We start from the raw sequence: 27592 nt of genomic DNA, 5'->3' as shown, positions 1-27592 counted from the left end.
TGGCAATAAAGGGAAAACTACGAGCGCGAAGCTTCTGCACATAGGTTACCACGCGAAGTAGTTCGCCAGCCCTCAAAAGCGCTTTTGGCTGCTCGGAACAGACGCTGAATCGACGCAGCTTCCACGTGCTACGGTTTCGTGTTTGCCCAGACGCGGAAAACAAAAGCTGCAAACTAAGTAAGCATTTAATTCAGTGGTGTGTTTTGTCTTATTTAACCGCTGCTAATAAGGTGTTTATATTTTCTCTTCCCCAGCTTACACCAACGTGGATGAAAACACGGGGCTCTCTTCAGAAGCGCTCTCACTTGTGCGCGCTTTGCCTCCGTAGGTTTCCCTTTATAGCCACAGGAAGTTGTCAGCGAGTATAGTTGTGAACGTGTGAGAAATACGTGCAAAGATACGCATCAACGACTGTGAAGAATGAAGTTTTTTAGGTTCAACTTCTTGGTCGTTTTTATCACAACTTCTCTCATTTTTTTGATGATGCAAGGGGACGACCGATCGTCTGCTGTAGCTGTCCAACATTACGTAAAAATCGAAGAAAGAATGCCGGCAACACAGCGTCCATCGGTAATAGTTACAACACGTGGAAAACGAGGAAGACGGGATGACCGGTAAGTAATTATTTCAAAGGTCATGATTCATAAAAGAACAATATTCTTGATTTGTCTGGTGTGAGCCTTTGTAATCTTTGCAATTTGCCTTTGCAATTGCAATCTTTGACTATAAAAAAGTTCAAGAGTCATTCCACTCTGAAGGTGGATGACCAGCGAAGCTGCTCAACGCTCGACTGAGAGGTGATGCAAAACATTGAACCAAGGTGCGAACATATTTATTGTTCTAATCTACGGTCATCGTGATGATATAGGTACGCACACGAATTCCCTTATCAACTTGGTTATTAAATGTGTCCGTCACGCAACACAATGAATGGCTCATACCCCTTTAAGCAATGGCTCATACCCCCGAAAACGCGGCCTCCCATTACGACGACGGCCATTATCGAACCACAGCCTGTCACAGACATTGGAGGTAGAGCCGAAATGAAGATCGAGGAAGTCTCTGTAAATGCGCGTTGCTCATCCACGTTGACGCCTTGACGCTGAAGGTGCTTCGTGCCATTCCCTGACTAACAGTATGTTTTGTCGGTTCTCTCAAGTAGCTTACGTGCCGTCTCGCGGATTCGCTCATGCAGCGAAGCCTTAACGTCCGCACGCTGTCTTCCACAAACACGCTCTCCTCGCTTCTCCCTCGCTCGCTTTTCATACGCGCGCAGTTCTTCTGCAGTCCTGACTCGGGGCCTAGCCATTGCACCGGCGTAATGAAACTGAGATCAGTTACGATCAGTCGTTCACTTATAGAACCATGACGTCAGCCGCACTCTAAAGAACCACTAATGATGATGATGGTTTTCGCACAACGGAGCCAGCTCAGGAAGAAGACAACGAATGCGAGAGCCCTGGTACGAGCGCGTTCGTGGGATTGCACCGAGGGGCGCCATCGAAGACGACGGTGGCGCTCGAGCCATTGCTGATGATAATAATTTCTGCTCGCAGACGCTCGTACCCTGGATCTGGGTCACATACAGCTTCACTGTGAAACCGTCTGAAAATTGTAGGAAGCTGTTTGATGGTTCGCAAACTGGCGCGGCAACCACGACACGATCCTCCCCGAGAATCTCTCACTTGATGTGATGCACGTATGGTGTTGTGCCATTACCACAAGCCCGGATTCCGAATCTACAAGATGCAGAATTTATCCTGCGAACACCCTTTTGGACAAACCCCGGGCTGCGCCGAAAGGCACAGCGCCCTAATTCTCCCTTTACAAGTCAAGATGCTGAGCTGTCAGGCAGCGGTGTCCTGAGGAGAAGCATCGGCGAACGACATGTCCAAACGTGCAACCAAGTGCCAGACAGCATGGCGCCGTACCTCTTTTTGCCTGGAGGTCACCACGCGCGCCACCTTTGAACTGGGTGGCCAGCGCGGTCGCTGGTTGGACCTCTCGTACGACTGTCGAGTGCTGGCTTTGTATTGGGCCGTTTGAGTGACAATGGTTTCTCGGGGCATGTTAAGGCCCGACGCCGCCACCTGGAAATCCGTATGCGCCGACCCACCGGGAGTTGAGTGCCGCTCTCGACTGGAGTGAGATGTGTCACGCGTTGCAATCTTGCCGGACGTCGCCGTGCGGGAACAGTCGCGTTTGCTGTGAGCTCTCGGCTCCAGTGCCGATCCGATCTTGTCCTGTATGATGACCTGTATATAATGTATTAAGTCCCTTTCGTTATTCTCACCGACGCCTGACTCGGAGTCTTCGCTACCAACGCTCTGTCACGAAATGGGTGACGAGCGCTACGGGACCACCTCAAGGTCGTAATAGCGGTGGCAGCGGTGCAAAGTCGTAACAATGGTCCACCGCACCAGCTCCCAGCAGTAGAGTTGAAGGTGCACACAGTGCCGTGGTAGCTGTCACTGTGGGAGTTATGTACTTCTGCCAGTGGACGCAGCCTATGGTAGTGGCGATTTGTTTTGATGTAACTAAATTGCGCAGATTTTGTTGAAGCACATATTACATCGTAAATAACTGCTTCTAATATATAATACAGAGCCGTTAAAGCAATTCTGTACATTTTGGCGAATAATATAATGCCCAGCGAAGACGACCCATATTTCATTTATTTAGGATTGCCGGTCAATGTTTTGCCACAAAACTGCAATGGGCATCACAAAGCATTACCTTTTAGAATCGCATCACATAACTCACCTAGATATACAACACGTGACTTCGTCTGGTGCGTCCACTTCTGAGTAGTACGTTGCTCTTGGATTCACTCCGTGACATGCCATTCAGCGCATCTCCATGGAGCTAAGCCGAGCCACACACACAGCGATTAAATTGGTAGCTATAGCTTTATGAATGTTGTTGGAGGTACTTTCAGCACTGATGTATTATATGACAATACTTTCACACTCGTTTGCATCAGGAAGCAAGAATTCTGTAAGTGGACAGAGGAGGTGGAGCCCGCGGACGTGCTGCAGTCACCTGGACGCTGGTGCAGAAAATCTTACGAGCATGGGACCAAAAGGAGGCTGTACAATTTTACCTCTTATGGTTTTCGGAGGGTTGGGCATACCTTTTTAGGCGGCAGCATTACACGAAGCAATAAAAACATTTAATTCATGTCTAGCTAGCGCTATATAAAATTAATGCTTTGGGTACAAATTCCTGATTTACTCATGCCACCATCAACAGCTCAAATCGACAGCTAAACCAGCATCGAGAGGGTGCCGGTAAGACCATTTACACGCTTCATGCAAATCTTAAAAAGAATTAGAATTGCTGGCATGTTTCCCTAAAACTCATAATTATCCCGGTCAGAATAAACCAGACCATACACACGTTAGAGGAAAAATAACCGATTACTACCACAATTATTCCATTCAAAAATGTAATTACTACAGCTATATTTAGTGCCCCACAAAAGGAAGTGAGGAATTTCCCAATACAATGAATTACTTCTACGTCACTTTCGTGTGAACTTACTTTAACATTGTATAAATTCAGTGAACACAACGAGCCGGCTTGGCGTCTAAACAATTTCGTTCGTCACTATCACTCGTTATTCTTGTGAACACATCAGCAGCGACAATAGAAACTTGCTCAAGCAGAAAAATGAGCATGAAAGAACAAGGATTTTAGTCAGTTCGCGGATGGTAGGGTGGGATTGCAACGTATACGGATCTTGCGCAAAATATTCTTGTTACTAAGGAGCTGGATCCCCTCTGAAGCGCAGCGCTTTATTGTTGCTGGCACTTAGGAGAGACAGTCCCGGTGGAGGCAATCGAAAGCTGGAAAATTAGCTTGTATGTGGTTTCCTGGCAATAACGTGCTAAGCTTTGCTATCAACACGTAGCCGCAACTGTTCAATTCATCAGAGACCATCTGATGGAGCGTTAAAGGGACTGAAAACTGGCCAGAATTCGTTGGGAGCCGTTAATGGAAATGAAATTAACACATTTTATAGTGATAGAGTCCAGCTCACTGATCGCGATTTAAGTAGGAAATATAATTTTAAATTCGCAAAGAAAATCAGGAAAACCCATAAGTGGCGAGTCCTGGCGGTGAAATCTTGATACTTCGAAATGTAGTCAAGAGATAACTATACGTAAGTCGACTGTCACTATGTACAGTACGATTATTGCTCATAATTTCAGTTAATGTATTATTACACACTTGCGCTTTATTTTATGCGTATTACGAAGCAAACAAAGTCCACGCTAACGAGCGGCGCCCGCATCGTCCAACATGCTTGGTGGGGCACATGCTGTTGTACGCGCGTGGGTATAGCAGCGATTTGCAAGTACCCTGAGTTTTATGACCTCACTGTGATGCCATCGACTAGCCGTGAATTGGAGCGTGTTTACCTTCGTGTCGGCGCCTCTGTCTCACTGTACCAACGCCGACCTATCCGCCGACTGTCGGCAGATTGTCGGCGGCGGTACAGTGTGACGAAGGAAAAAGCGCCGTCGACGACAGTCGGCAGACCAAAATTGGTTTCGGGTAGGCCTAGTGTGAGTGAGCATTTAGCAATCGGCATTCTCTGGGTGTGCTGCTTATGGCGGGGATGGTGGTCTATACTGCAAATCGGATTGGTCGCTTCCGCTGCCGCTTTCGTCCATCGAAGCATGACGTTCGGGTGCTACTTCGTAAGGATCTGAAATCTGAGCACGCATGCGAGCTAAAATCCTGCCTTCTAGCTCGCTCAGGTCTTCGTGAAACGAGATCGGAAATTAGAAGCGCGCGCTTGGCTACAGCAACACGAACCGAGTATCAAGTGGTAAAGCGTCGTTTCATTTTCGATGCTCTTGGTTTCGTTTGGCTAGTCAAATGCCAAAGCCATTAGACAGGAAACAGCAAAAACACGTAGCTATTATCGCAGAAACACTTTAACACTTTGAAAAACATGAATCGCAAGGACATCGACTTCATAAACAAAATTATACTGTCTCATACCAAGGCGGCACTTGTCGTCTGCTTCCCACTAATGCCGGTCTATGATCGCTACCGCGCTCACCTGTAACGGTTTTCAGCATGCTTCCTGTGAATGACTTAATCTTCCCTGCAGGTCAAAAAATTCTCATAAAAAATGTTCCACAGCATTTTCCGCGTTACTACTTAATCATTAAACACGCTGACCGGTAAGCTTTCCACTGCACTAAAAAAAGGGGGGGGTACCATGAAAATTGGTTGTCAGATCCTTGAAAAGGAGGATACATATACTGAGCCTCTTTCTTTGCCTGTCTAAACAGGCACATTGGTGACGCTTTGTAGTGGCTTGATCTCAGGCATTCTACTGCAGTTCAATCGCGCCACATTCAAGTTCTGAAACCTGCGTCGCTTATTACAACTTGTTTCGTGAATAAAGTAACTGTTCACATAATTCGTTACTGGAAAAACTAATCGAATTACACTACGCGCTACCACTTAAACAAATTATTTGTTAAACTACTAGATTACCAATAACAATGTATTTGATTAGAAGTTTTTTTTTAGAAACAAAAATTTGCATGCGACTTCTTACGTACAAGTTTGCTTTGCTCTCTGCACTTCCCGCCAACATGTAGGAATGCTCATGTATGTAAATTTTATATTGAATAATTATAAAGTTTCCCAGTCCAGTATAATTACAAATTAGACTAAAGGAACAACTAGCTACTAGGGAATGTAGCATTGAATGCTTAAAGAGAGAGAGATACAAAGGAGGGAAAGGCAGGGAGGTTAACCAGAGTTGAAGCCTATGATTTGCTACCCTGCGCGAGGGAAAAGGGAAGTAGAGACGGAAAGAGGAGTGGGGACAAACAGAAAGGCGTGAAAAAGGAAAGGGGTGGGGCTGGGATGGGATCATTAGGCCACTTCCGCCTAAAAACGTCAACAAAATCTTGACCGACCTTCGTTGCGACGGCAGTTCATGTCGGCATTCCAAGACTGTCCTGAAGGTGGCCTGTCGTCAAGGCGTGCCAAGACGGCCACTCGTGACAGATGGTGCGCGCTGTTTCAAGGACAGTGGCACAGTACGTGTTCTATAATCTACTCACCTCCGCAGTGACTGCAATCCGCGTTCTCGTCCATACCGAATCAGAAGGCGGAAGATCTTGTGAAAGCGACATCAAGCCGCAGTCGGTAAAGCACTGCTGTCTCGAGTTGAGAGAGTCCAGAGGGAGGTCGAAGTCAAAGGGACGGGTCCAGTCGGTGCAGACGTGCGTGCTTCAATCTTGGTGTGTTCCATAAAAATCTTATGGCTTAATTTGCAAGCACATGACTTTTCATTGCTGCGTCTGTTTTTGAGAATGGAATGGAGTCTTGCAAACCCTCCTCATGTGCAGATCGTGCTGCTGCATTGGAATCTTCATTGCCCAGTATGCCAGTGTCTTGGAATCTACTGTAATGTGAGGTCATGGCCTTCCTTGACGAAGTGGTGAAGCAGCAGTCTGATTTCTAGAATTAGTTCTTCGTGGTGTCCTCGGCGTAAGACAGAAACGACACAATGAAGAGTAGCCTTAGGGTCACTGAACACGCTCCATGTCTTGGGCAGTTCATCAGAAATTACGCGAAGTGCACAGCGAATAGCATCCATCTCCGTGGCAGTCGATGTAGTCTGGTGAGATAGTCGAATCTTTACGGTAGAGGTTTTATAATTCTCAGTAATAAACGAAGTTGAATGTGGAGTTTATGTGCAACGCGTTTCGTAAAACCATACCTATTTACCTTGTTACACTCAGGCGTGTAATGCCGTGCTCAAGGAACATACAGTCAACAGAGCAGCATGTAAATTATGACCAGCTTCTTTCAGTCATTCGGTGCACTTTGTCAATAAAAGTAATAAGATGATAGAAGCGCGCGTAATTATACGCACGTAGATCGCTGTGTCTGTTGGAGGAGAGAAGTAGGGCATCATACTGCCTCACATTAGTTCATTTAATGGCAAGTTGTTCTGCGCAGTTCTAATAGAGCACAGGAGATCACGCACACAAGATGATGTGAAAAGTGATATATTTCCTCATAGAAGGCAAGGCATATGCCCGCAAAGAACAAACAAACGAAGAAACCAACACAAAAGCATTTAAAATCAGTGCCACTTGCTTGGTCGGTGTTTTTAGCAGTGAAGTTTGCGTTTCAAGCAGCGTCATAGACAGATACAGGCGCCAGACACACTAGACAATATTCTTGGGGCCACAGTTGTATCTCACATCCTTATGTTAACTTCGCGCGCCGACGGTGCAGCCGGGTCAAACAATGTCGTATAATCGCATCTAGCACAATGCTCCGAAATTTTCCCTGGTGACAGCAATTCATCAGAATTATTGTTTCCTTCGTGTAAGCGCTCACGCGCACATCGGCCAGTTTCGCCGCATGTACGAAATACCAAAGAAAAAAATATTTTAGACAAGGCACGTTACACCGTTCATACGTTCACGTGCTTCATTTGTATTTCCCACTTTCCGTTCCACTTGTATAGGAGCCCAGCTGCTATTGACTATCTTACACGCGCTACAAATTTTATGCAGCTGCAGAGACTGCGAACCAAGTGATGCAATTTTTTATAACGATGCGAAAGATCATATATGCAAGGAACACCAGCTATCAATTTGCCGCTGACTTCTTTCTTGCCAATTTTTTTTTCGTTCATAGGTCTTCTGCTGTATACATTAACATGCTCGCCCGGGAACTTACTGTCATTCAGGCATACCACCTGCAATTGGTTTATTTCCAATATGATGGCATCATTTCGGGATGGCATGCATCAGAAAATGTGAAACAATACTCCATTTCACAATCTTCCTGTAACAAGAATTACAAGGTAGAAGTGTATTTGAGCTTTAAGTCATGCATATTAAACAAGTATGCTTTAGACTGAACGTTAGTTCGTCACGTCAAGGTATTGATGCCGAATTCCCAAGGATCTTCTTCCGAAAGTGCTTTTTACCGATGGGTGCATGCCTTCGCTACTCACATGCTCCGCATCAGGTTTGCCTGGAATTTCGTCTCACGAACGAAAGTTGCGTAAGAGGTTTTTGCGAACACGGGCCCTGGAGAAGACTACAGTAGGCCAGTTCAAGGGTGATTTATAGAGCTACATGACTATATTTAGAAACGTCTAAGACATATTTTTCAGAGTTTGTGTAGTCTTTAAAAGGGGAGCAAACAAGATGGTATTCAACGTAACCGGAAACAATTTAACACACCAAAAGAAGGCAGATGTGTTGCCACCATGCGTTCACCGACAGCCAAAAACTAGTTACACAGACCACTTTCGAGCATGTAACATATGCATACTTTCTATAGACCATATTTGCTTTCATCATGCAACATATACTATGAAAGCACATATATAAGTAAAATGTCTGGTTTTGGAACCTAACATATCAAACTTATCGGTGTACTGCTCCGTACTTCCTTAGGCATATCCTGTTGCGGAACTGTGTAAAACCCGAATAACATATTGGTTTGTCTCATCAGAAACACAAGAGTCCTATGCTACCTAAAAGCATGACATTTTTATTAAAGAACTGAAAATATATTAAGCTGAAATTATGTGGAGGGGGCACTCACACAATCGTTGGTATGTAATCCCAGCAGTCACTGCTCTCTGGTGGCGCAATTACTCAGAACAGCCCCTGTTTTCGGCACTATATCTCGGCAGAGGCTCGAAAAGTGTTATCTCTTACACTCTAACAGAGTAGGAGCCTTACGAAGTTCTGCATGTTACTGAGAAATGTTGCATATGATGTCTAGACACAAAAGGCGTCTCCGGACATCGGTACATCGCAGCTGGAAGAATTTCAACAAGGCCAATGAGAATGAGATTTTCTAGGATAGATGGAAGCACTCACTCGAGGGACGCCATGCGAAGTGAAGTGTCGTGTGGTCTGGCCATCTTCCGTGCACATAAAGAACTTCATAAATCGATACTCAGCAGTTGCCACAATTTCAACGATATCAATGTCTGTGAGGTTTTCAGGTCACGGTGGGTGAGTGCTCCGATTGGGGAACGGCCTGGCAAGTGCGGTGTCGTGTGGCTAAATTATATTCGGTATATACGGAGGCAGTGCGGTAAACGACCTGTAATTGCTTAATGCAAGAATTCAATAAAGAAGAAAGGAAATATTCAATAACGAGAGGAAACAAATCATTTTTTACATTTATTTTAATGAACATTTAAAGGCTACGTTAAAGAAATGAAAGCTACGGCGGGAAACCGCTAAGGGTGAAAAAGTTCAAGGATGCTCAAGGAGCTCAAAAGATAACTTTGCCCCAGGATAGTCTTCGCGTGGGGCATGGAAATCTTTTGCGCGGCGAGACTAGCAATAAACGGGTGAAAAAACAAAAACAAAGGGTCGCTAACAGGAAACCAACGTACCAAATCTTAAGCATTACAGGGATGCCAGGTGAACATAAACGCACGTAGCATACGCCATCGAACAGATTCATTGTTTCAGTTCAACATGATCCACCTACCACAATCATTACCGAGACGTGGCATTGCGATGAGACAAATGAAGACCTTATCCCAGCTAAGTGCAACTTATACCGTAAACTCAATGCTTCAAGAAGAGGGGGTGTCGCTGTACTTATTGAATCTACGTTATTGCGCGATATTACTGATACTGAGAGCTTATGTATGAAGCTCTTATATCGGAGTCCTCAGTTTACCTTGTAGGCGTTATGTAAACTGTTTTATGTAGCTCCGTATTACTTGAGAAAATGACAACCTCGTATGACGGAATACTTCAAATCCAAAAATACTCGGTAGTGATTTTAACCTACCCGGTTTTCACTGAGATGGCCTACAAGCCTTTGAAAGTTGCAACAGTCAGGGTAAGATTGTTTCTAACATTATGCTTGCACACAACCTCATCCAAGTTGTTCGTGAGCCAGCCTGAGAACAGGGCGCATGTAAATCGGTTCAAGTTTAATTTGTTCAAACGAGAAGGGTCTTTTTTGTTCTATTTCTGTAAAGCAGGTACTGTCAGACCATCATCTCGTTAGTGCTTCCGTGTCACTTAGCTCTCACAGTTAGCAAGAAAAATTATTCTGCTTAATTCAGGATAGTTCACGTGCTGATGACGCAAGCATTTTATAAAACATTGATAGATGACTAATTCATTTATATGACAATGATTTCGGTGTTCTTTGATTTCAGTTTCTATATATGTGGCTTCGTTGATCAAATTCTTTGGTACACGACAAACTAAAAATATTTCATAAGCAGACTTCTCTGATTGACGCGTAACCTCTTACAAATGAGGCGCAAGCTTAACGATTAAAAATGCGGTATGCACTGTCACCTTCATTGGCTGCCCTGCACGAGCAGGCTAGTAGCGCACGCTCTACGAGCAGCAAAAGACAGTAATTTCAAATGGCATTGCCAAACTTCATCCAAAGTGACCCAACAATAAGCTAGACCTTCATACGTGGGCAAAACGAACCTGCTACACAGCTTACATTTCATGGTCACATTGTTTCGAACTCAGGAGAAATTGCACAAGATTGTTAACGCATATCTATATAGCGTGCTCTCACTAGTTATCACGTGCCCGTCCACGGCTTGTACTTTAATATGTATGACGTACACGCATAACTGTTTATCGTTTTCTCGGGGACTATTTCCACCACAGACAAATTCAAGCCATCACTCAGTGCGAAACCCGCCTGCATTATTCGAACTTACTGGAATGTTATCGGTGGTTCTATCCGTTGTCTGTTGTCACCAAAGCTTGTGTAATCTGATTCTTTGCGCTACGCGAATTTTGCAGTAACTTTTCGGAAAACGTACGCGCACCAGTGATGGAACCTTCGATGATTCATCCACAAAAGGCGACGCGCTTGACTGGAATACGCGATTCCGACGATCGCCGACTATGTTCGCTGCTATCGCCGTGTTTTCAGTGAAATTTGCGTTTATGGGCACAAGTTCTCCCAATAAGAAGTTGTTATTCATATTTCTACAGCTGTGTTCTCCACCGTGAATACTACGTGAAATCTGGTGGAGGTGCTTGTGCGTTCATGTACCGGACGCCCCCACAAAGCCGCGATCCAAGCCCGCATGTGGAAGACTGTAGCAACTTCGCCCGGAACTTCGAGCATGCCGCAGACTACAATACCTACCCCCGGATCAGGGACTTCTACCTCAGACCATCAAGAATATCGTGATCAAGTCAACAACCGCAATGGTAGCGCCAGCGCCTCCCGTCGTGCTGCATCAGCCCAGGGAGCTACCGACCTTCCGTGGCTCATCGTTTGAAGACATGGAAAACTGACTCGAAACATACGAAAGGACAATGTCATTTCCTTTGGCACGGAAACATCCGCACATCTAGTACACGTAATCTAGGGCAGCCAGTGTCTCCTGATCGATCGTGAAATTTGCCTCAAAAAAGGGATCACTCGACTACATGGAGGAAAAGCGAAAATAATGTTGATCAACTTCTGCTCCTGTTCAAGCAGGTCAACAAGGGCGCGACGTTCACACTCCACGACAAATTATGGAAACGATCAATACGCTTGTCCCCTCGAATTCTGCCACAACTGCATCGGCGACCATAGTTTCCGAACCAGTCTTCGACAGAAGTCCAAGCTTCCCCGTGAATAAGCAATGACAACCCGAGCCTTCTCCGACAATACAAAGGCTGCTCTTCCACGTCATTCAGGCTTGGCCAAACATCAGTTCAAACCAGCTGTTATTAACCAAAGAATCCGCTTGACCACTCCGCCAGAGTACTTGCCGAGTATCAACGCGAGAACGAAAGCTCTCAGGCAACAAGTCGACGAAACGCTGCCTGACGACATCATCGAGCGGTCGAAAGGCACGTGGGCGTCTCCTGTGGTCTTAGTGCAGAAGGATGGAACTCAAGGCTTACGCGTTCTTTATCACAGCAGGAACACAGTAGCGAAGAAGGGCATATACCGGCTCTCACGGACAGACGACGCATTAGACCGACTCTGCAATGCTGAGTATTTTTCGTCAATGGAACTCAAGGCAGGTTATTGGCGAATTCAAGTCGATGACAGGGATGGAGAAAATACCGCGCTTGTCACGTCAGACGGCTTCTTCGAGTTCAAAGTGATGCCATTCGGACTTCTCCCTGTGCCTGCAACGTTCCAGCATGTGCTGAACACATTCTTGGCAGGACTGAAATGGCAGACTTGTCTCAGCTATATTGACGACATTGTAGCCTTTGCCACGATTTTTGAAGATCACCTGACGTGGCTTCAGCCAGTACTAGAAACTATCCTGTCATCTGAACTCCCCCTGAAGCAGGAAAAGTCCTGTTTCGTTTACGAAGGTTTTCTGTTCCTAGGCCACGTCATCTGCAAGTCTGGAGTCAGTCCCGACTCGCAGAACACAGCTGCATCGCTAGGCTCCACCGGCCCATCGACAGAAAGACCATGCGCAGATTCTTTGGTCAGCGTGCACAGACTTTTCAAGCATTGCGGAAACGTTAACTGATCTCACGAACGTGAATGTCGACATTAAATAGAAAATACGGCTAGATGACGCATTTGAGCAGCTGAAACCATGGCTGCAGTCACGGCCAGTCCTTTCACACATGCACGAAGATGCCGAGGGCCAAAGCAATACCGGCGTATCTAGGATAGGCCTCTGTGCCATGCTAGTTCAAATGAAGGACAGAGTTAAAAGCAAAATAGCTTATGCTAACCGATTACTGCCAAAAACGCAAGAGAACTATTCTACGACGGAGAAAGAGTGTCTTGCGATCAGTCGGGCTACGGTGGGATTTCGGCCTTATATATACGGCAAGCACATCCGAGTCATAAGCGGCCGCGAAGCTTTGCATTGGCTGGAAAACTTAAAGGATCCATCAGGCCGCCTAGCACGATGGAATTTTAGACTGCAGAAATTCGACATCACCGTGGTGTAAAAGTCCGGGAGAAGGAATTCTTACGCCGACTGCCTGTCACGCGCCCCTAATGACCTGCCACCGCACTGCGAACTGTACGAAGACGCCTTCCTCGGAATAATAACCTCAGACGTCTTCGCCGAGCAGTAGCAAGCAGACCTGTAGTTACGAAGTATTGACTAGTAATTAGAAGGCAAGACGGACGTTGTCCCTAGGGTATTTTGGCGTGGACTGTCTTCGTTTTATTTACACAACGGCGTCCTCGTAGAAAGAACGTCCCCCCGAGTGCGCGCAATCTGCCTTCCCGTTGTGCTGGCAGCACTTCTGGCCGGAGTCAGACTTCCAACACGTGTAGCACAAAACACATCATCACTCCTGGACCTCATTCTAGCGTCATCGTCCGATAACTTTTCTGCGTACGCACATGCCCGGACTGAGCGATCATGATATCTTGCATTTCACACTTACAACAGCACAACAAAAAACATACCGACACCAACAAAAGTTCCGAGATTATAAAAAAGCTAACTATCAAGCCATCAACAGAAAACTGTGCATACTTCTAGACACTTTCCTACCATTTGATCTGCAACGCTCCGCAGAAACTAACTGGTCTATTTTCAAAAATAATAATAATCATCATCATTAGCCTGGTTACGCCCACTGCAGGGCAACGGCCTCTCCCATACTTCTCCAACAACCCCGGTCATGTACTAATTGTGGCCATGCCGTGCCTGCAAACTTCTTAATCTCATCCGCCCACCTAACTTTCTGCCGCCTCCTGCTGCGCTTCCCTTCCCTTGGGATCCAGTCCGTAACCCTTAATGACCATCGGTTATCCTCCCTCCTCATTACATGTCCTGCCCATGCCCATTTCTTTTTCTTTTCCTCAAAAATAATATTAGTAAGCTAATCACCAAACACGTGCCCCTGCGATCCTTCTACGCTAACAATAAAGCCCCATGATACCGCACCTATCCGAATAGGTTATCGAACAAGAAAAAACGTTTATTCCGTACAGCGACACATTCCTGAAAACAGGCACATTCGCTAGCATATAAATTTCAGATCTTAGGGCCGTAAGGTCCACGAAATTTTCGTTCCTCAATTGTACACTTCCAAATTTATTGAAGATTAATCGATAGAGCTTCTGGAAAACCATACGAGGAAATAGCCATAAAACTGTAATATCATTGCTCACAAGTTCTGGAGACCCAGCACCTGACCTATCATGTTCTACTGTGCTTAACAATACCTTCGCTCAGTCATTGTCATCACCTCAGATCCCTGATCTTATGCCTGAGATAAATTCAACTACCACTTCATGGATCCCATCGTTTTCGACACAACTCCTATCAAAGCCATAATACAGAAATTAAAACCTAAAGCATCATGTGGGGTAGACGAAATTAAAAATACGTTCTTACTAAACACAGTGGAAAGCTGCTCAATCACACTAGAATGTATTTACTCGCAATCTTACAACTCTGACACCTTACCGTAGGATTGTGAAATTGGCAACGTAATCCCCATTCACAAAACTGGACCAGCCCATGATCCAAATAATTATAGACCGATTTCACTTACATTTATACCATGTAAAGTTATGGAGCATATAATACACACGCATCTAGTTAATTTTCTTGAAAATAGCATTTTCTGCACAGTTATGCAGCATGGATTCCGTAAAAACTCCTGTGACACTCATCTTATCCTCTTTGCTAATGGCCTACATGCCAATTTATATTCAGATTTTTTAAGACTGTATATTTCTTGACTTTTCTAAAGCATTTGAGTAAGTGAGCCATGCATTGCTTTTTCATAAATTAAACGTTCTAAACATCGACACTTCCGTGATTGATTGGATTCGCGCGTTTCTGACATCACTTGTCCAGTTTGTAACCACTAATGACGCTAACTCGCCTTTAGCTCCAGTTAACTCCGGTGTCCCGCAAGGGTCCCTGCTCGGTCCTTTATTATTCCTAATTTATAATAATGACTTGCCCACTCAGGTTTCCCATAACATTTGTCTATTTGCGGATGACTGCGTCTTGTATCGTAAAAATAACTAATTCCTCAGATATTCTATCAATTCAGCATAGATAGATAGAAACTCTATTGCAATAGAAAACATTAGAAGGAGGGGTGATCGGAGCCTCTCTGTCCAGGGCCCCACTGGCCTCTGCCGCCTGCCTGACCTGGCTAATTAAGGAATTTTGTCCTGCCAGGTCGGAGTGGGCGAGCTGTGCCTCCCACTGCTCCATTGTTTAACTGGTATTTGGCCTGTGAGGGTGCTTAGTACACTCCCAGGTTATATGTATTAGGGTAGGTGTGCCACTGCACCAGGGACGATTGGCCCTATAACGAGTGGGATACATGGCGTTTAGCAATTTTAAATGGGAGAATACCCCGGTCTATATTCGGCGCCAATCGGTGGCCTCTTCCCCGTTAAGTTATGGGTGAGGCGGCGGGTATTTTCTGCGGGCTCCACGTTGATGAGCAAGGATGTCTTTGGCATTTAAATTGGTGGAATTTTGTGAGGGATAGTGCGGGTTGCTGGGGTTAGAAGAGGACGCCGTCGCTCGGTTAGTGAACCCTCGAGAGAACGCGTTAGCCTTTTCATTCCCCTGTACCCCCGCGTGGCCCGGGCACCAGAGTAGGCGATGATGGTGGTTGAAGGATTTGGGGATTATCGCGAGGCTAGCCGCAGTCACTTGCCCCTTGAGAAACATGCGACATGTCTCCTGGGAGTCCGTGACCACGACCGAGCCCCTTTGCGAACGGAACGCTCCGCGTGAGCGAGTGTGATCGCCACTGCTAATATTTCAGCCGATGTGGGGGATCCCGCCGTGGCCGACGCGGTAATTTGCTGTTGGCTGATCGCATTCACGACTGCCAGGGCGTACCTCTTTAGGTAGCGCTGCCCGGTCGCCTCTGCATACAAAGCTGCGTCCGTGTAGTACGTGTTGTACCTATGGTTATTAGAGTACGCTGCTTGAATATGTTGTACGCGTGCTTTGCGCCTTTCTTTGGTGTACTCGGGATGCATATTCTTCGGAATTGGGGCTACTGTAATTTTGGATCTCATCGAAGGAGGGACAGGTACGACCTGCTCTGTGAGATAAATGGGGTATGCTGGGATATTGAGTCCGGCCGATATTGCCCTACCAGTTTTTGTGAAGCTGAGGCGCACCCTCTGTCGCATCAGGGTGGCCTGCCTCAGTTCTTCGAAAGTATTGTGCACTCCCAAAGCTAACATGCGCTCCGTTGAAGTACATTTAGGCAGGCACAGAGCAGCCTTGAAAGCGATTCGGATTATTGTGTTAGCGTGCTTTTCCTCCTCCCTGTTCAGGATTTGGTACGGTAAGCCATACGTGAATCGACTAACCACTAAGGCCTGCACGAGCCTTAAGGTATCGTCTTTTCGCATTGCCACTTTTCGATACGTCAGGCGACGTATCATTTGGGCTATGTTGTAGGCTGCGGATTTGAGGGTCTTGAGTGTCTGTACTGCTCTCCCGTCGCACTGAAGCCACAAACCCAGGACTCGCATTGTGGGTACCTCTCGGACTAATTGGCCCTCAACCACGACGTTAATCAATCCTCGGGATTTGTAGCCTTTCGCGTGTATCCGGATGACCTCAGATTTTTCGGGTGCGCACTTCAGGCCACTCCATATCGAAAATTTCTCCACCGCTCATACTGCGCTTTGGAGCGTATATTCATTATCCCCTAGTCAACCACTGCTCGTCCACAGCGTTAGGTCGTCCACGTTGAGCGTGTAACCTAGGTCGGGTATCCGATCCAGATTGCGCGCGAGGCGACGCATCACCATGTTGAAGAAAAGAGGAGATAATGTAGCTCCTTGAGGTGTTCCTTTGTCAGGCATTTTAAATAAATGCGAAGTCATTTGACTAACACTGATGCTTGCCTCGCGGTTGGAAAGAAACGCTCTTAAGTAATTGTATGTGCGCTCACCACAATCCACGAGTTCGAGTTCCTCCAATATTGCGTCGTGAGAGACGTTGTCGAAGGCTCCTTTGAGATCTAGCGCTAGGGCTAGTTTCTCATCGCCGTATGGTATATTAGTTAGAATTTTGTTTCTAAGTAGGAGGAACGCGTCCTGGCAAGATAAACCCGTGCGAAATCCTATCATGAAGTCCGGGAACCAGCTGCGCTCTTCAGGGTATCGCTGCAATCTGCTATGGATAACTCTTTCATAGAGCTTACCCAGGCAGGACGTGAGCGACATCGGCCGTAGTGCATCAATCAAGGAATTCTTTTTTGGGTTGTGGATCATTATTTTAGCCAATTTCCACTGTTGGCGCAAGTCTGCCTCGGCCCAGCACTCCCTTTTGAAAATCTTTGCTATTTTTGCTAGGGCTACCGAATACATGTTTCAAATCATTGCATTTCTGATCGAGTCTGGGCACGGTGTCGAGTTTTTAACTGTGGATTGTGCCGCCTCATACACCTTCCGCGTACGTTATTTCTTCGTCTAATTTAGGGCTCACCTCCCGTGCATATTGTCTCCTCACGTACGACGATCCCGTGGCAGGTGAGGGTCCTATGTACTTTTTCTGAAGAGCATAGACTAGATTTTGGTCTGTACCATCGAAGTTGTCTGCTATAATTTGGAGCTTCTTGTTATTCTCAGTACGCGTGCTCATCGGGTCTAGCATGCTTCGTAGTATTCGCCACGTACTGGTCGTTCCCAGAGTTCCTAATAGGGTTCCACAGAACGTCGCCCACTCGTTCTTAGCGAGCTCGTTGGTGTGGCCTTAGACTTGCTCTGCAAGAGAGCGATGCGTTGTCTCAAGTGTTTGTTTAGACGTTGTCTTTTCCACCTCTTGGTCAGTTTCCGCCTCTCTTCCCATAGGCTGACCACGTGAGAGTCTATCACCGGCACCACCGCTGTACGATCAGTGGTTTTAGTGGTGTCTCCATGTGCTCGTCGAAAGAATTCAGTCCATTCTCGCATGTTGGTCGGGGCTGTATCCGACTCCTCCAGCGCTCTCTGGAGTTCTCTATAACGAGGCCACTCAGCTAATTTAGTCATTCCTATTGTTCTCCGTATGTTGGGCATGGAGAGCGCTACTCGAATTGTGTCTTGATCGCTTCCCAGGTTTTCGTCAAAGGAAACCCATTGTGCGCCTCTGATGTTAATTGTAAAGGCACGGTCGGTGCGCGTGCCTTTAATTGTAAAGGCACCAGTGCGTGTCGGTTTGCTGATCTGATTGATTTCCCTTAAGCCCAAAGCCATTGTGGTGCGCTTGAGTACGAACCCGTTGGGCGACGTTTTCGCGTATCTCCATAGTATGTGGGGTGCATTAAAGTCACCCACTATCACCGCCTTATCCCTGGTGCCCGCTTATTTTTTTGTTGTTGAGAAAATGGGGGATAGGTCATCCCCTTTGCTTTGGGGAGGACTGTACAGATTTACTATTAGTGTGTGTGCCTTACTTCTTTTCTTTGGCATCACACTGGTAACTATGGAATTAGTCTCTCCCCCAGTTCGCGGAAGTGTTAATAATTGAGCGTTTATCGACTTGCTCACCAGCGTGGCGACCTTCGAATATTGAAGATCGCTCAGAGTGTAGAATCCCTGCATTTTGGCCTGCTTGGCCCCGACCTCCTGCAGACATTTTACGTCCAGAGTGATTCCGGAGATTTTGATAAACTGGTGGAACACTGAAGCTTTCCTCAAGACGGAGCGGCAGTTCCATTGCCATATCTCTAATCGTTCAAAATTTTGTATTCGTTGTGATTTCTTAGCGTGATTAGCCATGTTGCCCACTCTTATTTTAAGCCCGTGACGTTTCCGTGTCCGAGACGTCGGATTCTGTTACGCAGTGGCTTGTTTTAGTTTTTGCCGAATCCGCTCCTATCGCAATAGCGCGTTTTTTGGTGGGAACAGCCTTCGAGACTGCCTTAAGCTGTTCCGCCACGAATACCTTGTGTTTCTCGAAGTCCTTCGTGCATAGTTGTTGGAATGCCATTAACCTTTGGGCAACTAACGTCATCATTTCATGCATAAATATTTTCAAGCTTTCCGCGATCATTGTCTGGATCGGAGCTGCCGTTATCTGCGCGTTATTTGAGATTTGGGTTGTCGGAGACTGTGCGGAGACGGAGTTTATACCTGGCACCGCTTTCGTTTTGGCTACTTCTTTAGAATGACGCGCCGTTTCCAGCTGTTGTATTGTGCTATTGAAGTGCGCCTCTAACTCTGACATTTATTTATCAAGTGATTGTCGTTGGCGTTCTTCTGCTGAGAGCTGTTCTCTTAGTCGCTCATTTTCCTTTCCAATTTCTGAATACGTTTATCATTTTCACCAGTATTCTGTTTTGGAGAAACAACCCTCGCCCAGCTCACCTGCTGTCTTTAAGGCAGTGGCGAATTCGACCGCTGCGAAGCCTTGGAGCTGGAGGGGTCCCTCGGGGGGGGGGGGGGGGTATTGCTCTTCGCTCTGCTTCCGTGTGGAGATCTGGATCTCGATCGGTGCCCGTAGAAGTTCTCCTCTTCCGTCGACTCGAACCAGCTAGCGATTGCTCCCGCAATCGAGACTGGCAAGTCGTCTTCACGCGCTTGGCGGCAATCAGTTTGTTGGGGCACCGACGCGTCTCGTGCCCCGCCGCCCTGCACACGGCGCACTTCACATTCGTGTCCTTGTGGGGGTGGATTTTCGAGTCCGCAGCCACGGCATATGCTCTTAGGGTTCGGACAAACGTCCGAGCGATGTCCCTCTTGCATGCACTCCAGGCACATTTTGATTATTGGCCTGTACTCCGTACACCACATCTCTACTTCCATGTAGTACACGCATTTGGGGCGCATGCCTCCCGAGAAGGTGAGGAAAGCGGTATTTGAGCTTCCTAGAATTCGGGCCCTTTCGATGGTGAATCCTTGGGTCCCGACTCGCAGGTGTTGCTGGAGATCTGCTGATAAGATGTGTGCTGGGAATCCGTGCACCACCCCTTTGTAGCTATCATCTGCATCCTCTACGTACACGTTGAATGGGTGTTGCTTGCCTCGCAGCTCCATGCAAGTGATTCGGCGAATGACGTCCGCCGTTTCCAGTGAAGGTGTGGAGACGATGATGATATTCGTTCCCGCTCGGATTCAGAATCAGGATCAGAATCAGTTTTATTTTCCTCAAGGAAAATGAACCACAGACAAAAAGCTGCTTATTGAGCAGCTTGATGAGGCCTGGGGCCCTACAGACAGTGGCAACAGCGGCAGAACAGCAGTGTATGTCGTACACACGTACAAGAAAAAAAAGCAACACGAGAAACAAACAAGAAAACAAAAAAGAAAGAAAGAAACTGTTCGCACCAAGCTGTGAAGAACGAGAAAAAAAATATTCCGTATACGTGCACCAATGCAAAACTATATTGTACACTGACATGTTATATTCACACATACACACGCAAACAGCCGTAGAAGTGGCGCGCATACGCCATATACAGTGAAAGCTCGTTAATTCGAACTTCAATAATTCGAATTTATGGATAATTCGAACTGTACGATTTGGTCCGGCCAAGCTCCACAGAAGTCTATGTATAAAAAAGTCCGTTAATTCGAACAGCGAGAAGGTTCCCTCACGGATAATTCGAACTATGCTCGCCTGGCACACGGCCAGAGAAACGCGCCTACTGCCTACACACAAGGTTGTATTGCCTCCTAAACGGAGAGAATGGCGAGAGAAGGCAAAATCGGAAAAAAAATCTAACCGACGCGGGGTCAGCCGGAAGGCAGCGGCGGCTGCCGCCTCTCCGTTCTACGTAACCTCCGAGACTTCTTGCCCGTTGCGAATCTCGGAGGCTTTGCAAATCTTGTACAGCTGCTAATGCTGTGCGGAGATGGCACGGCAAACGCCAAAACACAGCGAATCAAGTACGTCGCAGCTGCGCTTGCAATCAAGAACCAACGAATCAGGGCCTTCGCCACCTTCACATGTTCGCCGTCTTTGTCTCGGCAGTCTTCATCGGTTGTGTACCTCTGTTTTCAGCTTAGGAGGTATCGGCCGTCGCGATTCATTGTGATGGTGTTAAGCCTCGGCTAACGTTCGTTTCGGTGGACATCGGTGGTGTGGCACAGTCGGACCCAGAGCTTCGACTTGAAGATGGCGTGTGCCCACGGCACACGCCATCACTTTCTGACACGCCAAATTTCTGACATTCCCTAATGCTTCCAAATCGCAGTGTACTGTTGCTCTTCTTCACTTTCGTTAGTTCGAACTTTCGTTAATTCGAACTGAAGCGGCTTCCCCTTGCGATTCGAATTAACGAGCTTTTACTGTATATATATATATATATATATATATATATACAGATTCACATATACACACGCACATGGCATATATACACTCACCATTCAAGTGCACACATGTATAACTTCAAGTTAAATATTTTATGAAGAATGAGCTGTTACAAAAACACAGAGCGAGAGAGAAAAAAAAAATTTATGCCATGCCTGCAAAATCATTCCAAACTAATCCACACAAAAGAACGCAGTATGAAATCCTCTCCGGTGATTTTTCGCTGGTTCGGTCCGTTTCCTGTGATTATCATCCCGGTAGCCCGAATAATCGCTTGCGGTATTTCTGTTCTCAGATATTCCTTGAGCATTAGTCCCTTGTGCGGCTTTAGTATTATCTTGATGTCGTTCTTCGGTAATGGTGGCAGAGGCTTCCCCTTCCTCGGGCGCATGTTTCGACGACCGATTTGACCGTCTGATTTCGCGCCGCCTGCTGAAGGCTGTTCCTTCATGTCCGTGAGTGAAGTTTTCGTCATCCCACGCGACTTTGAAAATTCGAAGCGGAGGAAGCCCCATTAGGCCTCGATAGGCTTAGCGCGTGAGCGACCACCTCACAACTTAATAACCGGATCGCTTCTGCCGAGCGTAGGAGATGGCTACATCAGAAGACATGGACCTCCAAATACACCTCCCCCCCCCCCCCCCCCCCGCATCCGGTTAACAACGTGGACGAAAACGGGGACACAAGAATAATTTCCGAAGTGGGGATTAGCAAAAGCCAAGAGGTCGCCGCACACAACCAGGCGACGGACGGCTGGCAGTTAGTTCTATCGCGGCGACAGCGAGAGGCTGTCAAGCACAACGACAGGGAAAAGGCTTCCAACAACAAGAATAGCAATTCAGGAGGATCTCAATAACATGTCTTATGTGGCGCATGGAATCAAGCATCAAAAAGTGTAAGACTATGAGTATCTCTCGCACTAACGTGATCTGCCCCACCTATACGCTAAATAATATCCCACTAGAATGTCTAACGTCATACCGGCACTTTTGGGTTCACATTGCCAGCAATCTGTCCTTTAAAACTCATATTGATTACATAACCTATAAGGCCACTCGTACACTGGGATACTTTCGTCGGCAATTTTCTCTAGCACCATCATCGCTAAACCTCATATTGTACACAAGTTACATTCCTCCACAGCTTGAAAACGCATCATCAGTATGGGGCCCTGGTCATGACACCCTCATACAGTCTCTATAGGCAATACAGAATCGCTCAGCCCATTTCATTCTCACCAACTACCAAAGAACTACGAGTGTCACTAACATGAAAGCTCTCCTACACCTCCCTCTGTTATCAACCCGCAGAAAACTATCTCGCCTATGTCTTTTCCACAAAATCTACTACCACAACACATATTTACGTCCTATCTTTGTTGAACCGTTCCCATACATTTCATCTCGCATTGACCACCGCCAAAAGGTAAACATCCCGCACTGCAACACCATTGGCTTTTTATATTCATTTCTTCCCCAAACGAGCAAAGATTCGAATAAGTTTGCCGCATTACTTACAAGCATAACGGACACCAATAACTTTAAAACCATGCTTCAAAGTTTGATGTTATAAATTAATGTTGCGTTTGCTTTTTCTACATAATAACTGCTCTTATGCCATAATTCTAAGTTATGGCTAGTATGTTTGAATGGTATGTTCTCTTTTTTTTCTTCCCTTTCTTTTTCTGATACCATACATTTTTGCCATGCTTTCCAAGTTTCTATTTACCATTCTTATTATTTTGTATAGCATTTCTTGCGATGTTTTTGCGATGTTGTTGCCTTCCTTCCTTATTTGTCCGTGCGCTTTCTACTAATTATTGACTTCCACGTATTTAGCTTTTATGCTTTCTTCTAAAGCTTTTTGCTTCTTTGTACTTATAATCTTTTTCTATATTCAACTTTCGTGTGATTTGCCTCTGTATTTACCTTTCCCCTCCCCTCTGCAATGTACAACCATACCTTGAGCGTATAATAAATAAATAAATGAATGAATAAATAAATAAATAGAAAGCTGCCGATACACCTTCACTTGATGCTTGATGCTGAACTTGCGTGGCAATATAAGCCAACCAACCAACCAGTCATCATCAGAAACCAGCCATTCAGTCTGGATAAATGTTGTGGCATTCTAGATCTCCCTCGAAGTGGGCGACGATGATGTTCTTTCTCCTCTGCAATACAGCTGGCCCACGCTATGAGCGTGGTATGATGCCAGTTGTTATGAATACTTGCGTAATACAGGAGCAGGACCAAAAGACTTGTCTTGCTCTGTCCGAGCAATGTTGTCCCGCCTGGGTGCGTCGTAGTTATCACACAGTTGGCTCCTTGCCTCCTGAGGTTTAAATGTATGATATTCCCCATGGTTGCCGTGCTAACGTATGCCTACAAAAAGCGAAAGCTGCGTAGAGCTTCTGCATGATAAAATTAACATATATGTCCCAATGCCGGCACAATGGTATGTCACGGGAAACTGGAGAGCCTGAAGTAGTTGCTTCTACGACGATTCTCCCATAAACGTATTCTGCCACATGAGTCTCTAGTCGCCCCCAGAATAAGCTCTAGTGCATTAAGTAGGAATCGCTGCTCTGAAGCGAAACCAGATACTGCATGGCTTTCCTGATGTCGGCTTGCGATGTTTAGTGATTGACAAAGTTTGTTCACCACTCCGATTTCAACTTTTCTTTGCGACGCTATATTTTTATTGCAATCGTGTGGCTGTCGCAAAACCAAGGATAGAAATTTCGTGCCGCTATCTTAGCCCCGACAATGGCTAAGCGTTATGAAATGTGCTTACTTATATGCAATTCTATATACGCAGAAAAACACGCGAGTGTCCGTGTGGAGTATCGCATTGTAGACTTTGTTCACTCTAATCCAGAACATAAAGCACCTTGGCCGTCGTTTTCCCAGATAGTTTCACAACCGTCATTTCCAGACGGGTCACTCGATCACATCATCGACAGATGCAGAACCTGTAGTTCTTCCCGTGGCACTTCATCTCGTTCACCAAGCAGAGGTCAAAGATGGACGGTATTCAGCGACTCGGAAGCAGCATTGTCATGTTTACTATCAGTCCTACCTAACAAGCAACACTTAGAACTCGCGTTAGAGAATAAAGAGTAGACGTCTACGTTAGCACAGAAACGTCACCACGTAAACCTTAGTGGCTACCAAGGGGGTACTCTGTACGAAGTCCACCTAGTGCACCCTCGCAGTATATCATCCCAAGTCACTGCAGCCTCATACGTAACGAGAACACCAATTGCACTTCTCAGCCAGGTTTTGAAGACAGCGCACAAAACCAGCGTCACTTCCGCGGTCATATGCCGCTAGAAAACTCCGCGTGTTTGCACAAAACCGGATGTTTTCCCGTTATAAGACCCATAGCTTTTCATAAAACGGATGCTGACACGCACCTTCACTCCGTGTTCGTGTCCTATGGGGACTCTGCAGAAGATACCCTACCCTTCTTTGTAGGCAATCGGAAGCAGTGCCGTTCAAAACATCTTGAGCATTTCGCAATAAAATGCCCAACAATGTACTATGTGGTGGCAGTGGGAGCGAGGAAACTCTTGACACATTCTACGTAACTGTCCTCAATAGAGGCAGTTCGCGGCTACGACAACAGGCGTTGGGGAGACGCCGTTGTCAGAACAGACAATTTTGGAATGCCGATCCTGTAATAAACGCAGAAGATGGCGACAAAGACTCTGCTGCAATTTTTTTTAAGACAACACACTCTTGCACAGCCGATGTTAGCGTTATTTAGACTTCATTGTGTTGCATGTTAACCTGTGTTGGGATCTTGTCGAGTAATCGTGGCCAGCGGTAATTGTGCAGTAGTGCTTTGGGTCTATTTATGTATTATCTGTTTGCCTGCTCTTCATCATTTACCCGTGAAACCACTGGGTAAATTGTTCTAGTTTAACTCACGCACTTTCTACTACCGCTCGTCCCTAGCTTTATTAATACATAAAAGAATATTTACACCTATCATGGAAAGAACACCTATCCATGGTTACACCTATCATGGAAAGAAGAATGATAGGTGTAACGTTAAGGGATAAGAAAAGAGCAGATTGGGTGAGGGAACAAACGCGAGGTAATGACATCTTAGTTGAAATCAAGAAAAAGAAATGGGCATGGGCAGGACATGTAATAAGGAGGGAAGATAACCGATGGTCATTAAGGGTTACGGACTGGATCCCAAGGGAAGGGAAGCGTAGCAGGGGGCGGCAGAAAGTTAGGTGGGCGGATGAGATTAAGAAGTTTGCAGGCACGGCATGGCCACAATTAGTACATGACCGGGGTTGTTGGAGAAATATGGGAGAGGCCTTTGCCCTGCAGTGGGCGTAACCAGGCTGATGATGACGGTGAAAAGAATATTTTGTTAATTACGAATAGTGACTGCTAGAATTAAATGCGAGCCTAATAGCAAAGGTCACAGAATTTGAATTTATAGTTTTCAACCACAGCACATCTCTTCTAAATGCCAACCTGCCTCTACAGAATTACTCTGTGGAAGATTTAGTTCCAAAGGGCACTACCAAAGTATATTTCTAGCGTATTTCGATGCTTGTGAAGCACCAACGTGTTAGTTGTAAGAAAGCTATCATGAAAGGGATGCTTCAGGGAGATTAAATGCCGACTAGTGCTGGCACGGCAAACCTGGTTATGCAAGTACAGTTAGTGTCACCCTTGTGAGGAGCGCGGGACGTCTGCGACGTCTAACGGTAGGCGCTGGGCCCGAAATTAGATACATCAGCCGCACGTTCCCCGACACTTCTTATGCCGAGCCTAGCAGCTACCATTAGGCATCGCTGGGTGCCTCTGAAGCGGCCCAGGGGCGCCGTTGCCTTGCTCTACACAAGGTGACACCGACTACACGTTTTCAACTTGAATGTGTACTGATTATAGGGCACAATTTTTCTATTCTTAGTGCTGTGCGTACGGTTTTTGAAACTTCCTCGCTCATTTTTCAAAATTGGACCGGCATACACTGTAGCGGAATTTGGGGTTTCTTATAACCGCGTGTGACCTTTTTTTGTTTGCATGCGAAATATAGTGTTATTCGTAGCTATGTTAACGACGACGCACCGTTTTGCTGGTAACATGACTTCATTGTGATTTTCAATGGGGAATGACCATTACAGCTGACCACTACATGACCACTACAGCTTTGAGGTGCTCGAACATTCGGTTAAGCGTCTGCGAGTTTATCTTATATTTGGTGTTCGGTAAAATTTCATTTCAGCGTGCGCGCCCAACGCGTTCCCAGTAAATGTCTACACCAGCTAGCTTGCTTTTTGGCGCCCCTTCTGATCCTCAATAAACCTGCGACCATGTAGGTGCTTTGTGCTCTCTTAGCATATTACAGTACCAATATAAGCACATAGCGACGTTTTGTATAACTTACGTAAGCTCAGACGTCACCACATCTTCCCTAGTCACCGCCTACACAATCATGCCCACTGTCATTATCACCCGCCACCTGCCTTTCCCTGTATTTCCCACTTCCCCATTGCCCAGTGAGGAGTAGCAGGCTAGAGACACGCTCTCCAGGCCGACCTCTCCTCCTTTCTCTTCATTAAAATCTCCTCCTCCTCCTCCTCATGCCCACTGACACATTTTGTCTCTTCTTTTAGAACTTCGCGCTCCCTTAGATTTCACAAAAAGCTCAAGAAACTAGTTCTTTCACAGATGAACCTGGCCTGCGGCGCTGATATTACGACACTTCTTTAGGTGATTTCCAACGTTCCTCTTAGCAGAGGTTGGATTGCCGCCTATAAAGGGCTCGCATTATAGGACTTGTCCCTACAATCGGGTTGTTGAAGAGAACAGGAGCATCGTGGTTATCTCCTTTGTACCCTATCTGACGACAGCAGATAGCAAAGCGTTCATATGCTCGCAGCATAGCACCGACATGGCGCGACCGCATTCGCGTAGGCAGGCATGCACCCTGCCTTTAGGCGTGCATGTTCGCAGCCTAGATGCTGCCCCTCGCGAATTCGTCGTGAGAGGCTTCGAAATAATAAAAAAACAAAGAAAGCCGATCCAATGAACAATACTATTTTAGGACAAATAGCAGGTGGCAATTCAACGTCAGTTTGAAAGCCCATATTTACATCTTGCAATGCTGAGTAATTGCATTGTTTAGAAATCTTGCTATACACAATTGAAAAACACAACATTTATTGCAGGAAAAATAGGCCGAAGAATAAGAAGCAATGCAGTTGAACAATGTGAAGACAAGAAGCCTGGGTGTCTCAAGAGTATCGCCAATGCCACATCGTGACTGCGTCTGCTGGAACGAATGTGGGAAATAAATATTTACCATTTTTCATGAAAA

At 46.2% G+C, this 27592-nt stretch overlaps 1 long non-coding RNA gene across 1 annotated transcript; it reads left to right on the top strand.

The window, feature by feature from the left end:
- On the top strand, positions 1 to 27592 carry LOC135908104 (uncharacterized). Its single transcript, XR_010566206.1, has 3 exons — positions 1 to 177; positions 255 to 614; positions 27444 to 27592. It is a non-coding gene; the product is annotated as an uncharacterized lncRNA (long non-coding RNA).

Source organism: Dermacentor albipictus, chromosome 5, assembly GCF_038994185.2.
Source record: "Dermacentor albipictus isolate Rhodes 1998 colony chromosome 5, USDA_Dalb.pri_finalv2, whole genome shotgun sequence".
In the NCBI taxonomy this organism is placed as follows: domain Eukaryota; kingdom Metazoa; phylum Arthropoda; class Arachnida; order Ixodida; family Ixodidae; genus Dermacentor; species Dermacentor albipictus.
Note: the sequence above shows the minus strand (reverse complement) of the source record. Positions and strands in the feature narration are given on the sequence as shown.